The sequence below is a fragment of the Phyllostomus hastatus genome, unplaced genomic scaffold (genome assembly GCF_019186645.2).
Source record: "Phyllostomus hastatus isolate PE091 unplaced genomic scaffold, TTU_PhHast_1.1 phas_contig_1069, whole genome shotgun sequence".
Classification (NCBI taxonomy): Eukaryota; Metazoa; Chordata; class Mammalia; order Chiroptera; family Phyllostomidae; genus Phyllostomus; species Phyllostomus hastatus.
The window spans coordinates 13666-25879 of NW_025333514.1; the positions used below are offsets into that span (position 1 = coordinate 13666).

General features: G+C 42.6%; 2 pseudogenes; both read right to left on the bottom strand.

Moving 5' to 3' along the window:
* Window positions 1-1835: 1835 nt before the first annotated feature.
* On the bottom strand, window positions 1836-7629 carry LOC123816713 (annotated as a pseudogene).
* A 640-nt stretch (window positions 7630-8269) lies between these two features.
* Window positions 8270-11450, bottom strand: LOC123816720 (annotated as a pseudogene).
* Between the last annotated feature and the right edge of the window lie 764 nt (window positions 11451-12214).

A 12214-nucleotide genomic window follows, 5' to 3' on the forward strand; every position in this document is an offset into this window, starting at 1 on the left:
GGCCAAACCGGTTTTCTCTGGTCTTGCTGGCTGCAGTGGGCTGAGGGGTGACTGGTATGGCTTTTCTTCGTTCCTGATCTGCACTCAGCCAGTCTTGTGCCCACTCTCCCCAGGGCTAGCCTGACGCCTGTCCCTGGTGACTTGGATGTCAGATTCACGTCTTCCTGAGAGCCTTTCTTCCCCTAAGGTTACCATTGTGGGCTGGGGTGTGGCACATGCTTGCTCAGCCAGGCTTCCGCAGTCCATGGGCTAGGGCATGCACCATTCCTAATGGTATGGGGGTGCACAGGGCCTTCTGTGCAAACTTCTGCACCACCTCAGGATGTTGGAGTCTACCCTGCCTGGTCTGAGGAAGCTGTAATCCCCTGCAACTTAGGCTGAGTGAGAGACCTCCGGACCAGGAGCCACTAAGGAGACAAAACTTATTTCCCTGGCATGAATGCTGCCTGTTCTGTGCCTGCCCTCCAATGCTTGCTCAGTTAGCCAATGATGGGTAAGATTTCCCAAAGAGGGAATCGCCTAAGACAGGTGTGATCATGTGGAGGCCTCAGGGAAGGACTTGGGGGGCTGTGGAAATGAAGGGGTCATCCACATCGACCCATGCACCCTCAGCTTTGTCAAAGTGAGTCTTTGTTCTTAGATGTAAGAAATCCAAGTGTCCTGGCTGCCTTTGTCTCCTCTGCCTGACTCAGACCTCAGGCAGTCTAGACCAGAGTTGTCGGACCCCTGGGGTAATCAGGCCTGGGACATAGAATATGCAAGATCTTGTGAGATCTGCTTGCTGGAGTATGCTGTTGAATTAGAATATGAAGGCACAGGCAGGAAACAAAACTAGCCTTTTAGGTCCTGTAATCTTTTTAAGTGATAAAACCCAAAATGGGAGCCCAGAATCCCAGTGGGAGTTCTGTCAGCACCTTTGAAAGCTACCTATTCCTTTCGATCTTCCCTGCCAGACTGTAATCCACAAACTGTATCTGTATTCTTAATAAAAGCCTACTCAGGTGGCGACTTGGCACGCTCTCCACTAGAGAGGATGGCCATTTCATCCCTATTTCTCCACAGTACTTGGTTGTCCATGTATATGTTTTTCTCGTGTTTCGATGAGCCATCTGCAGCATTTCGTGGTCACTGTAGGCCAGTGGCTGCGACATAAGGATTGCTGCCCAGCTGGGTGGGGAGAAGGCCGAGCGGCTGTTTCCAGAGTACTCCCCAAACAGTTTTTCTTTTAGAGAAATTCCTTCTACTCAAGCCTGCCTCTCTGTACAGCCCAAATCTCCAGCCAGATCAGTGACCATCGGGGTCAGTGCCTTCACTGCGAAACTCAATTCTCCCAAGCTGGGGTCCACAGACTCCAAGGGCAATCACAGCTCCTGTGTGCCTGCCACTCCATCCTCTCTCCCCTCTCCACTGCCTCAGGCAACCAGGTGCTGTTCAAACCTTAATTGGCTAGGGAGGGAGGGAGCAGCCGACTGGCTCTCTCCCAAGGATTCTGTGGCAGGCCCACTGCATTCAAGGACCCTGCGGCAGACCCAGGATGGGCACCAGGCCTGGGGCTGCAGGCGCCCTGGTCCTGGAGCTGGTCCCTGTGACCTTACTGAGCTGAAGCACTCTCCTTACCATCTGGTTTTTCAGTGTCCGCTACAATTTTTGGTCTCTTATTTTCATATATGCTGAGATACTGTTGGCTGTTTGCTCTGTTCCTTCATAGATCAGCTAGCTTTTTCTCCCATGTGTAGGGGAAAGTGGAATCTGCTTTCTCCTACCCCATGGCCATCTTCCCTCCTCCACAATAGACATTGTTATATATGTTTAAATAAAACAACATTCTAAACTAATAAAAAATATTACTTTAAAATATGAGTAAGGCATGATTTTTTACCATAGTATTCATATATTTTAGTAATTTGTTTTTAAACTAGAAGAAAATGAGACAAAGTCCTTTCAACAGAAAATCTTCAACCCTTGAAATGTTTATTGATGTATATTTAGCTGTTTCATTTGAAAAATGTGAATAATGAAGGTTGTCATTGTGAGAAAAATGTACTTTAAATAATTTCTTTAAAATATACTTTAGGATGGTTCAGCTTCTGTGACTCTTGTTCAGATTCTGGTACTCTTTTGGGGTTATTGAGTATTATTGATTTTTCAAGTCATCAAACACATTCTGCTTTGTGATGTGGGTCCAGGCATCAGGGATTTCACCCCGATGTGTAAATGTGTTCTGATAATTTTTTTCTAGGTTTGATCTGAAGTGACAGACAAACCATTTTCAGTATGGCTGGGTGGATGTGTCTGGTATGATGATCCGTGTGTCATATTCCCCTCCTGCCTCTCGATACTTCTTATATGGGATCTTATGACTGTTGCTCAAAACAAGGAAACAACTACTTTCCACCAAACTAGTTCAAGTATCAATGCAAAAATTATTTGTTTCAAACCAGTGATATCCTCTGACAGCCTGAGGACAGTGGAAGAAAACACTGTGATCTCCATCATGTGAAGGGATTGTGTTTGTACAATTTGCTCCACAGAGAGACACTGTTTCCAGCAGCCACAGAGTTGTTCAGAGAGCAATCTCTGGATTTGAGGAACCATTTTCTTTACAGGCATATTTGAATACTCCTGTTCTACTGCATTTATTGTAAGGTCCAAAGCTTCACTCATGGCTTCTTGAAGAAATTAAAAATCTTTTATCTCCTGGTGTTCAATGCTTATCAAGTCTGTTCGTGGGAAGATCAAGTTACTCTTCAGCTCATCACAGAAAAAATCCAAACACCCAGATCCAGTGCTCCTTTGATCTCTAGCTTTTGATGTGGCTCCACGAGTAGCTGAGAGGATGGTAGTCTCGATGCCAGCTAAAGTCATTTAAAATTTTTTTCTATATTTTCACTTCCTGGGTCTGAATAATAACTTTTAACATGATTTTGAATGTAATTCATGAAAAATGACTTTGGAGTATGAATGTACTCCCAGTAATCAACAAAATCTTCTTTTTCTGCCAGGAAGATAAAAATCTGTTTCTCCAGGTTAGCCCTGTTACCATTGAATGCTGGGCAGGTAGCTTGCATCTCCCCAGCAACTGCAGGGACCATTTTTCTCCAAATGGTGGTGGAAACAGCAGAAATGAGTTTGTGCTACAAAAACACAACAAATGTTGTGACTGAGGTTGCCTCTTGACAAGAGATCTTAAAACTCATGAAGAAATCACCTTTCTTGCTTTCCAGATAGTTTACAGGATCATTTACTCTTTTGAATGCCTCACACATTTGCTTAAACTTTTCTGATGCTCTTTGAAATAAACACAAAGATAAGTCAATTTTATATTTACTTGTAAATATAAAATTTACTTGTAAATGTGTATTTTTCCTCGGTACAAGCAGACTTAACCCCACCTCCTATTATTTTCAGAATTTCATGGAAATAATTTGGATTGTAATCACACTGTTGCTTCTGTATGTTGTCAATAGTTTCATTGAATTGTGAAACAATGTAGTTAGTAGTTGTTTTTATGGACTCCTTATCACATACTTCTAATTGCCTTGGAATTACATAATTCCATAATTTTTTGCTCATATTTATATGTTCTTTATAATTTATTTGAAATATTTTCCTATCATTTTTCTTCAGTATGTTCACTATGTTTCTCTCCTTTTGAAAATATTCCCAAAGAATGCCTTCAGAATCCACATCAATGTCACGCTCTGTGACTAGAGGGATGGTTGAGGACACAGCATAGACCCATTTTTCCCAAAGTTGATTGAATTTCTGTTGTAGCTCTTCCCCACTCAGTACTTTACCCTCTAGAGTTGTAGTTAATTCTTGGCTTCTTTCCAATAACTCTTTATCATAACCTGACTTTTTATTATCCAGTATTTCTTGATTCTTTTTATAACTAAGATGTCCCTCAGCTTCACTTTTGGTGACTAAAATAAGTGTCTCTTTAAGGTTTATTAGCTTATTTTCAAAATTCACTTTCCATTGAATCAGTATTTCACTCTCTGAATCTTCATTAAAGTATTTGTCAAGTTCTTGCTTGATGGCTTCATATTTTTCTAAAGCTAGAGGTGCAGTTGTGCCTGTTACGAGTGTCTGGATTATTCCATTCTTAATCTGGTTGATCAGATGGTTCTACAAGTCTAGTACATGACTCCTCAGTGCCCAGGTCCAGGAGTTATACATAGTTTCTAATTTGCTCATTGCCATGACCTCTCTGGTGTTCCTAAAACTACAAATAAAATTTTCATTCATCAGGGCTCTCCACAAATCTTGAACTTGATATTTTACATCTGATATGTTCAAGACGCCTCCCCTAGAGTCCTCTTTGGCAGTCATAAAAATGCTACTTTTCAGTTCTTGGACATTGTGGCTGTAGCGAGGATTGGGAGGGGCCATTGGTGGGTTGCCATCCCAGAGGTGAGCAAAGTAGTAAACATGAGTACTGACATCAAACTTAATGACATCACTGAAGCGAGTTACACCTGAGCACTGTTCTTGCTCAGCTGCCATTGCTGCCATTTCATCCAGTCTCTGCTCTAACTGCCTCCGTCCTTCCATAGTTTGGTCTTTAGCTGTGACTTCCCCCACATTCTGATGGATAAACATACAGCTAGGTGAGATTTTTACTTGTTTCATCCTCATAAAGGCTTGGACAACTATTTATAAGATATCTTGCATCTCTAATGGATTTTCCCCCAAAATATTGATCAGAGTGAAGTTTCCAAGTCCAATGACAAAAGTTGCCAACTCATTGTCATGATTCTTGGATTTGTTGCTGAGTTCTGGGGCCTGAAGTCCCTCTGTGTCCACAACAAGCACAAAGTCAAAGCCCATTTCCTCTGCAAAAGTTTCCTCTACTTTCAGCAGCTGCATGTAGGCCCCCCGGGTACACCTCCCAGCACTGACAGTGAACTGTAGCCCAAAAAGAGCATTCAGAGGGTCAACTTCCCTGAACTCTGTAGGCCCAGGATGGAGAGAACAAGCAGCCATTTGTTTCCAAGTTTCTCTGAGACCTTATGAAAAAGAGCTGCCACCCACTTTAGAGCCACATAGGAAGCACCACCATCTGTGAGCTCAATGGGAACACCAGATATCAGCAGATCTGCAGCAATCTGGGGAAGGGAGAGGAAAAGTTTATCTTTTGTGGCAGAAACTTCTTCTAGGGCTTCATAAATTGGCCAACTTCTCTGAGAAGTTGCTCAATTCCCAGGGTACAGTCATTAATCTCTTTGGAGATAACTTCTATCTCTTTTTGCCAACCTAGTACATTGCTGCTCTTTGGTGCCTTTTCCTTTTCTGTTTGTATCAGTGTCCACAAAGCATTTTTCTTCTCATTCAGTTTTTTCAAGTGTCCTGCAGTCAGGTTGTCCAAAAATACACTCAGCCATTGCAAAAAGTAGAGTGTGGTGTGAGTTTCTGAATGATTTTGGAGAATCTGAAGGACAGCTTGTATTAAGTCATTGAGAGGAAAGGCTCTGGTCAACTGCTGATGCCATATTCTTTGTTTTTCTGTCTCAATCTCACTCTTGTGTTGTTCAATGTTCCAATTCCCCTTTTCTCTCAGGTGATAGAGTTCTTTGTCCTTTTTACACTAAAGATGCCACAGGTGTCCCTGAAGGGGTAGAAAGTTTTCCTTCACCTGACATATCTTTATTTCCTTCAGTAGAGCCATTAGGACCTCTGCCTTTTCTTTGGCTTCCTTGAATTCTCACTGATCTTCATCAATAAGGAATCCTTGCTTGCAAGCATATGGGGTACAGTCCTCTAAGCTGAGAGCAGTGTGTGAGAGCTCTAGCAAATGTCTGATTGTAGTAACGAGCTCTTCTGTTAATTCAGCCTCATTTCTGTTCCTGATCCCAGTTGTCACTTTTTGGCCAGAATCACTGGCCACGGTTTTTTCTTTGTTGTCAAGTAAATAAATCAAAGGTTTTGGTGACTGACTCAGGTCATGGATAATTTTTTGGTTTTCTGTATTGTGATAACAAGTTGACATGAGGACCACAATGAGAGAAGAGACCTCCTGCAGGAAGTGGAGTTGCTTCTCATGTTCCTTTGCACCTCCATGAAGATCAGTCAAAGCCAGGCAGTTTCCAAATCTGTCCTCTTCTTCCCCCCAAGGTCAGAACCAGCAGAATTCCACCACACCCTTCATCAAGAGACAGTCTTTGGTGCTCCCTCTGCAACACCAATGAAAAAAAAGCTGTCATGTCTATGATTACTGAGAAGACAGTTCATGATTTGAGAATTGGAAGAAGAGAGGTTATTTCCAACACTAATAAAGGACAGAATGGGGATAGGGCACTACACATTTGCTTATTCTTTTTTTAAAATATATTTTATTGATTATGCTATTATAGTTGTCCCATTTTCCCCCTTCACTCCCCTGCACAACCCCTCCCACCCACATTCCCCCAGTTTAGTTCATGTCCATGTGTCATAAGTTCTTTAGCTTCTACATTTCCCATACTATTCTTGTCTTCCCCCTGTCTATTTTCTACCTACCATCTATGCTACTTATTCTCTGTACCTTTCCCCCTTTCTCCTCCTCCAACTTCCCTGTTGCTAACCCTCTATGTGATCTCCATTTCTGTGGTTCTCTTCCTCTTCTATTAGTTTGCTTGGTTTGCTTTTGTTTTAGGTGTGGTTGTTAATAGCAGTGCGTTTGCCGTTCTTTTACTGTTCATTGTTTTTATATTCTTTTTCTCAGATAAGTCCCTTTAACATTTCAAATAATAAGGGCTTGATGATAATGAACTCCTTTAATTTGACCTTATCTGAGAAGCACTTTATCTGCCCTTTCATTCTAAATGAAACTTTTGCTGGATAGAGCAATCTTGGACGTAGGTCCTTGCCTTTCATGACTTGGAGTACTTCTTTCCAGCCCCTTCTTGCCTGTAAGATCTCTTTTGAGAAATCAGCTGACAGTCTGATGGGAAGTCCTTTGTAGGTGACTGTCTCCTTATCTCTTGCTGCTTCTAGAATTCTCTCCTTTATTTTTACCTTGGGTAATGTAATTATGATATGCCTTGGTGTGTTTCTTCCTGGGTCCAGCCTCTTTGGGACTCTCTGAGCTTCCTGGACTTCCTGGAAGTCTATTTCCTTTGCCAGATTGGGGAAGTTCTCCTTTATTATTTGGTGAAATAAGTTTTCCACTGCTTGCTCTTCCTCTACTCCTTCTGGTACCCCTATAATTCAGATGTTGGAATATTTAAAGATATCCTGGAGGTTCCTAAACCTCTCCTCATTTTTTGAATTCTCATTTCTTTATTCTTTTCTGATTGTATGATTTTTCTCATCCTCCTGGTCCACTCTATTGAACTGAAACCCAGTTTTCTTTCCACCACTATTAGTTCCCTATGCATTTTTCTTCATTTAACTTAGTGTAGTCTTCATTTGTTCATCTAATTTGTGACCAAAATCAATAAATTCTGTGAGCATCCTGATCTCCAGTGCTTTGATCTCTGCATGTGATAGGTTGCCTGTCTTTTGGTCACTTAAAATTATTGACTGTAAGACTTTGATTTGCTCTGTTTGAGCCATTTTTTTGTCTTGTTGAACTTGTTATGTATGAGGGGCAGAGCCTTAGGTGTTAACCTGGGCAGGCAACCCAGTTGCTGAGTTGTGACGCTGCATGTGGGGGCAAATTCAGAGAGGGAATAATGGTGCTTGCTCCACTCTCTCTCAGACTTCAGTCCCCTCTGCCACTTCCCATAAGCAACTTGGGTGCTTCTGGTGATGGTTCCTGGGTGGGTGAGCTTGTGTAAGTTCTAGGACCCTGTGGGTCTCTTCAACAAACTCTCCTGTGAGGCTGGGAGTCTGTCCCAGCACTTCAACCCACACAAGTGTTTTCACTCAATGCTTTTAGACTTTATCCTGGTGCTGGGTCCCTGGGTTGTGTGGGTGTCTCCCTGCCCATTTTCACCTGGTTTATGTGCACGTGGGAGTTTGACTGCAGACAGCCCGTTGCCTTACATGCCTCACTAAGTCTGCTTGTTGCCTTCCACACCTGGGATCTGCCACTGGTCCACCAGAGGCCCCTGTGTGTCTGGGATATGCCAACTACTACCTGTGCCCTGAGTGCCTGCCCAGGTCTGCCAGTCACTGCTTTTTACTGCTGCCACCCCTCTGCACTGGCTGAGGATTCTGCCAGTCCTACCTGTCTGGATGAATGGTTGTCAGACTTTCATACAGTTCAATTCTCTGTCTGTTCTGGTTGTTGGGTTTTTTTTTTTGTCCTTAGTTTTGGTTGTGTGAGTAGGCATAGTGTGTCCACCTACACCTCCATCTTGGCTGGAAACCGCTTATTCTTGAAATTGATGTTTTCTTTTGATTCCCTTGCTTCCTGCCAGCTTTTTCTAATGTGACTGAGAGACCAGAGAGAGAACTCAATTTGAGAATTGCAGGCATTTGGTATGAGAAGTGGGAGGGCAAACTGGCAAATGGAAAGTTTGGACAAAATATATTATCTGGCAAAATCATCTGTACAATAAAGAATTGCCATCTGAATATCCATAGGGTGAATATGGGAGCCAGGATTAGGGGCTGAAGGATTAGTGGGAGTATCACTGTCTTCAAACAGGTTTTCATATGGATAAAGAGCTTCATTTTCTGGATTTGAAGCACTTGGATAAAGTTGATTTTGTGTTTTCCCAGCCTCTCTGAAGACTAGGTATCTCAGCTCATAATCCAGCACCAATAACTTCTGGAGGAAATAGAAGGGAAGCTCCCTTTCAGAGTTGGGCTGAGTGTTGTACACAGAAGTCTTGTGGATCAGAAGGAAGTTATCTCTGCTCATCTGTTTGGGTAGTATTGTTCTAGGTCTAGATGCTGGAGAAATTTCAGAAAAGCCTTGTCTTCTATGACTTCACATCTGCTACTTTCATAGTCATGTGATTCATGGGATCGTTTCCTTTCATGGAAAATATTTTGCAAGTTTTTTCTTACCTCATCCATTTGCAACAAAGAGGTGGACCCTTCATTATTACCATTAATTAGCAATCTCAAGTCTGTCTCTAGGTTTTCCCAGTCATGATCTGCCTCAGGTTTGGAGAGGACATGTGAAACTTCCTTTGAGAGCGGTTGGCCCATGTGCTCTCTTATTAATGGAAATCATTCTTTTTTATCCTCTGGTAAAATAGCTGTAACTCCAGCAGTAGCTGTAAGACCTGTGAGCACCAGGAATGCCTGAACCCTGTAGGGGCAAATATTTTTGAGCTTTTGGGCAGTTTGCATTTCATTCAGTAGGAAATCTAACTCATCACACCCCAGAAGGTACTAAAAAGTATTTTTTACCACATGATATCCTACACCACTTGCAAAAAAGAGCAAGAGTTGTGTGTCTGGCTGCTGTGTTTCTAGGAGGTAATTCAAGAAGAAGCAAAGAGGCAAGCTGACCTTGTATGTGGCCTTCCTTTGATCTTCCTCCACTATTTCTGCAGATTCAGATTTGGCCTTCACTTCCATGAGGCCATTCTTGCTTTTTTGTAAGATCTTAATCAATTCAGTAAATTGGGAGATGTTGATGTGCTCTTGCTCTGATTCTGAATGGAAGATCCACTGCATGATAGAATGAGTCTGAGAAAGTTATTCAGTCTGTAGATGTGAGGATCCAAAGGCTTCACAACTGCAATTTAACAAATTTAGTTTTATGAGTGGAAGACATTCTGCAAAAGTTAACAGTATTTACCAGAAAATTTTGCAGACCCCAATCAGTCAGGCATATGTTAACCCAAGTGTCATAACTTTTTGTTTTTTTGACTCACTATTTGCATGAAATCTTTGAGTTTTTGAAGTTGCTCTTCAGGCTCAGACACTTCCCAGGAATTCACTTCTTCTAGGAATACCATAGCCTTCTTCCCAACACTCAGCAATTCTTCTCCACCCTTGATCTGGGCAGAGAGTCCAGTCAGAGCAGTGTAGCTATCTTTCAGGAAGTTGGCTACCTGAAGCAGATCCTTAAAATCATTTCTGTGGCTGGAGAGGATGATGTCCCAAACAGGTACCAGTTCAAGTTTCCAGTCAATGAATGACACACCAGGTTCAATTACTGGCAACTAGGCCAGCTTTCCACTGGAAAAAGCCATTTGCCTCAGGTGGGCCACCTGTCTGGGCTACTGATAATTGGACTTTGGTTTGAAGATTTTGGAAGGTTGTGCTTTGGGTGGTCGTTTTTGCATGAGAAGCTGACACCTCCACACCTCCAGCAACTGTCACTCCAAAGCCACTGTAGCTACCCCTTATGTAACCATTCAGGGCCTCTGCTGCCTGCTGTTTCACTTCTGCCAGCTGCTCACTTTGGAAACCCTGTGAAATGGCTTTCCACCAGTAGATTCCTCCCAGGTGCAGAGGTCCCTGGTTAGCATGAGAGCCAAACCTGTGGAAGAAAGCTTCAGCCCTGTATCTCAGGCATGTGAGTCTATCTGAGCCTGCAGGCTGACCCAGAAGGTCTTCAATGCATTTCAGTTCCTGGGGGGCCGCATTGGAAACTGGAGCTGATTAATAGGAAAGTGGCAGGAGGCAAGTGGGACATAGCTGAACTTGGTAGAGGAAAAATAAGAATGCTCTGAATATGATTGTTGGCCTTCTGAGGATTCTGAATGTTTGTTGTGGTCCATACCAGCTTCCAAGCTATATCCCCAACCTCCACCCTTGGCTGAGGTAGTTACACTAAAGCCCGGCTTTTCTATCATCTGGGTGAACATAGATTCTGATTGAGAAGATGTGAATTCCCTTGTTTCCATCCATGTGCCCTGCTCAGGGCCAAAGAGTAAGAACTCCTTGGGGACACTGAGGAGCTCTTCTCTCTTCTCTATAAGCCCCCTTTGGTGGCTGGTTTTGAAAATTTCCTGCAATGACAGCCCTCTAGATGTGAAACTCACCAGATCTCTATCTGTGAGGTTTTGCCTGTGAGTCAGTGTCCCCTCCATGAGGTTGAGTTGTCTCTGGATGTTTTCCATCACTTCTCTGAGAGATTTTTCAGGGTCTGACCAGTACTCTTTGGGAATCTCCATTGCCTGCCTTAGCTCTGCCTCTTTTTCCTTCACTGCCTTTTCCTGTCATTGCCTCACTTCTGACAGCAAGTGTGTTAGCTCTGCAGTGCTTTTTCTGCCTTCTTCTGGTTTTTCTTTGCCATTTCCACCTGAGGCTCCTGTAATTCTGAAAAGCATTTTGATTGTGACAGGTTAAGAAACTTGTCTAGGACCCTTTTTTTCCCAGGGATATTGTGCCTGAGGTTATAGCTTGTGGAGGTCTTTTTCTTCTAGGTGCTGTAAGGCCTGGGCACAGGTCACACCCAGGTGTTCCTGCATCTTTGGCAACAAATAATCAGTTGACAGCTCTACTTCTCTCAGCATGTCTTGGAGATCTTGCCTCCTATTCCCTCTGAGAAACGGCTCATCATGGGTGGATTTGGCCAAGTCTGTGGAGAGAAAAGACACTCCATTATCCTGTGTCATGACAAAGGAAATGTCAGCCACATGGTAAAAATGATGAATACTAAGAATATATGTCTTTTAGGCTCTCTCATGTTTTCATTTCATTGTTCACTAAATACATTAATGTTTAAAGTCTTTGGTGTTCGTGTGCATATACACAAGACATTTTTGTGGGTGTTCTCCATATGGGCTGCTTTTCTGTTGCCAGGAGTAGTTGCAACTTAATATACTGATTGTTGGCACTTCCTGCTTAAAAAAATTGTTTGCATGGACCTCATTAAGCTGGTGGTTGCAGTGTGAAAATATACAAGCAATCGATATCTTTTTTTAAAGATTTTATTTATTTATTTTTAGAGAGGGAAAGGAGGGAGAAAGAGAGGGAGAGAGAGAAACATCAATGTGTGGTTGCTGGGGGTCATGGCCTGCAACCCAGGCATGTACCCTGACTGGGAATCGAACCTGCGGCACTTTGGTTTACAGCCCACGCTCAATCCACTGAGCTACGCCAGCCAAGGGCAAGCATTTGATATCTTGATGTTTAATTTAAAAACAAGAGTGAAAGCACCAATTATTATTACTCATTTAGTTTCTACCAAAATTGTGTTGAATGGATTCCTTCTTCTCTCTGTCACCTAATTTGCCATCTTATTATATTTATTATTCCCTGGTCCCTTAAAGTCCAGTTCACTTGTCAGCATTATGGTGACATAAGATGTTTCTCCTTATTTGTCTGTATTTTATGACAAATATTTAAACACTTATCCACAAACATGCCTCTGTGGAAA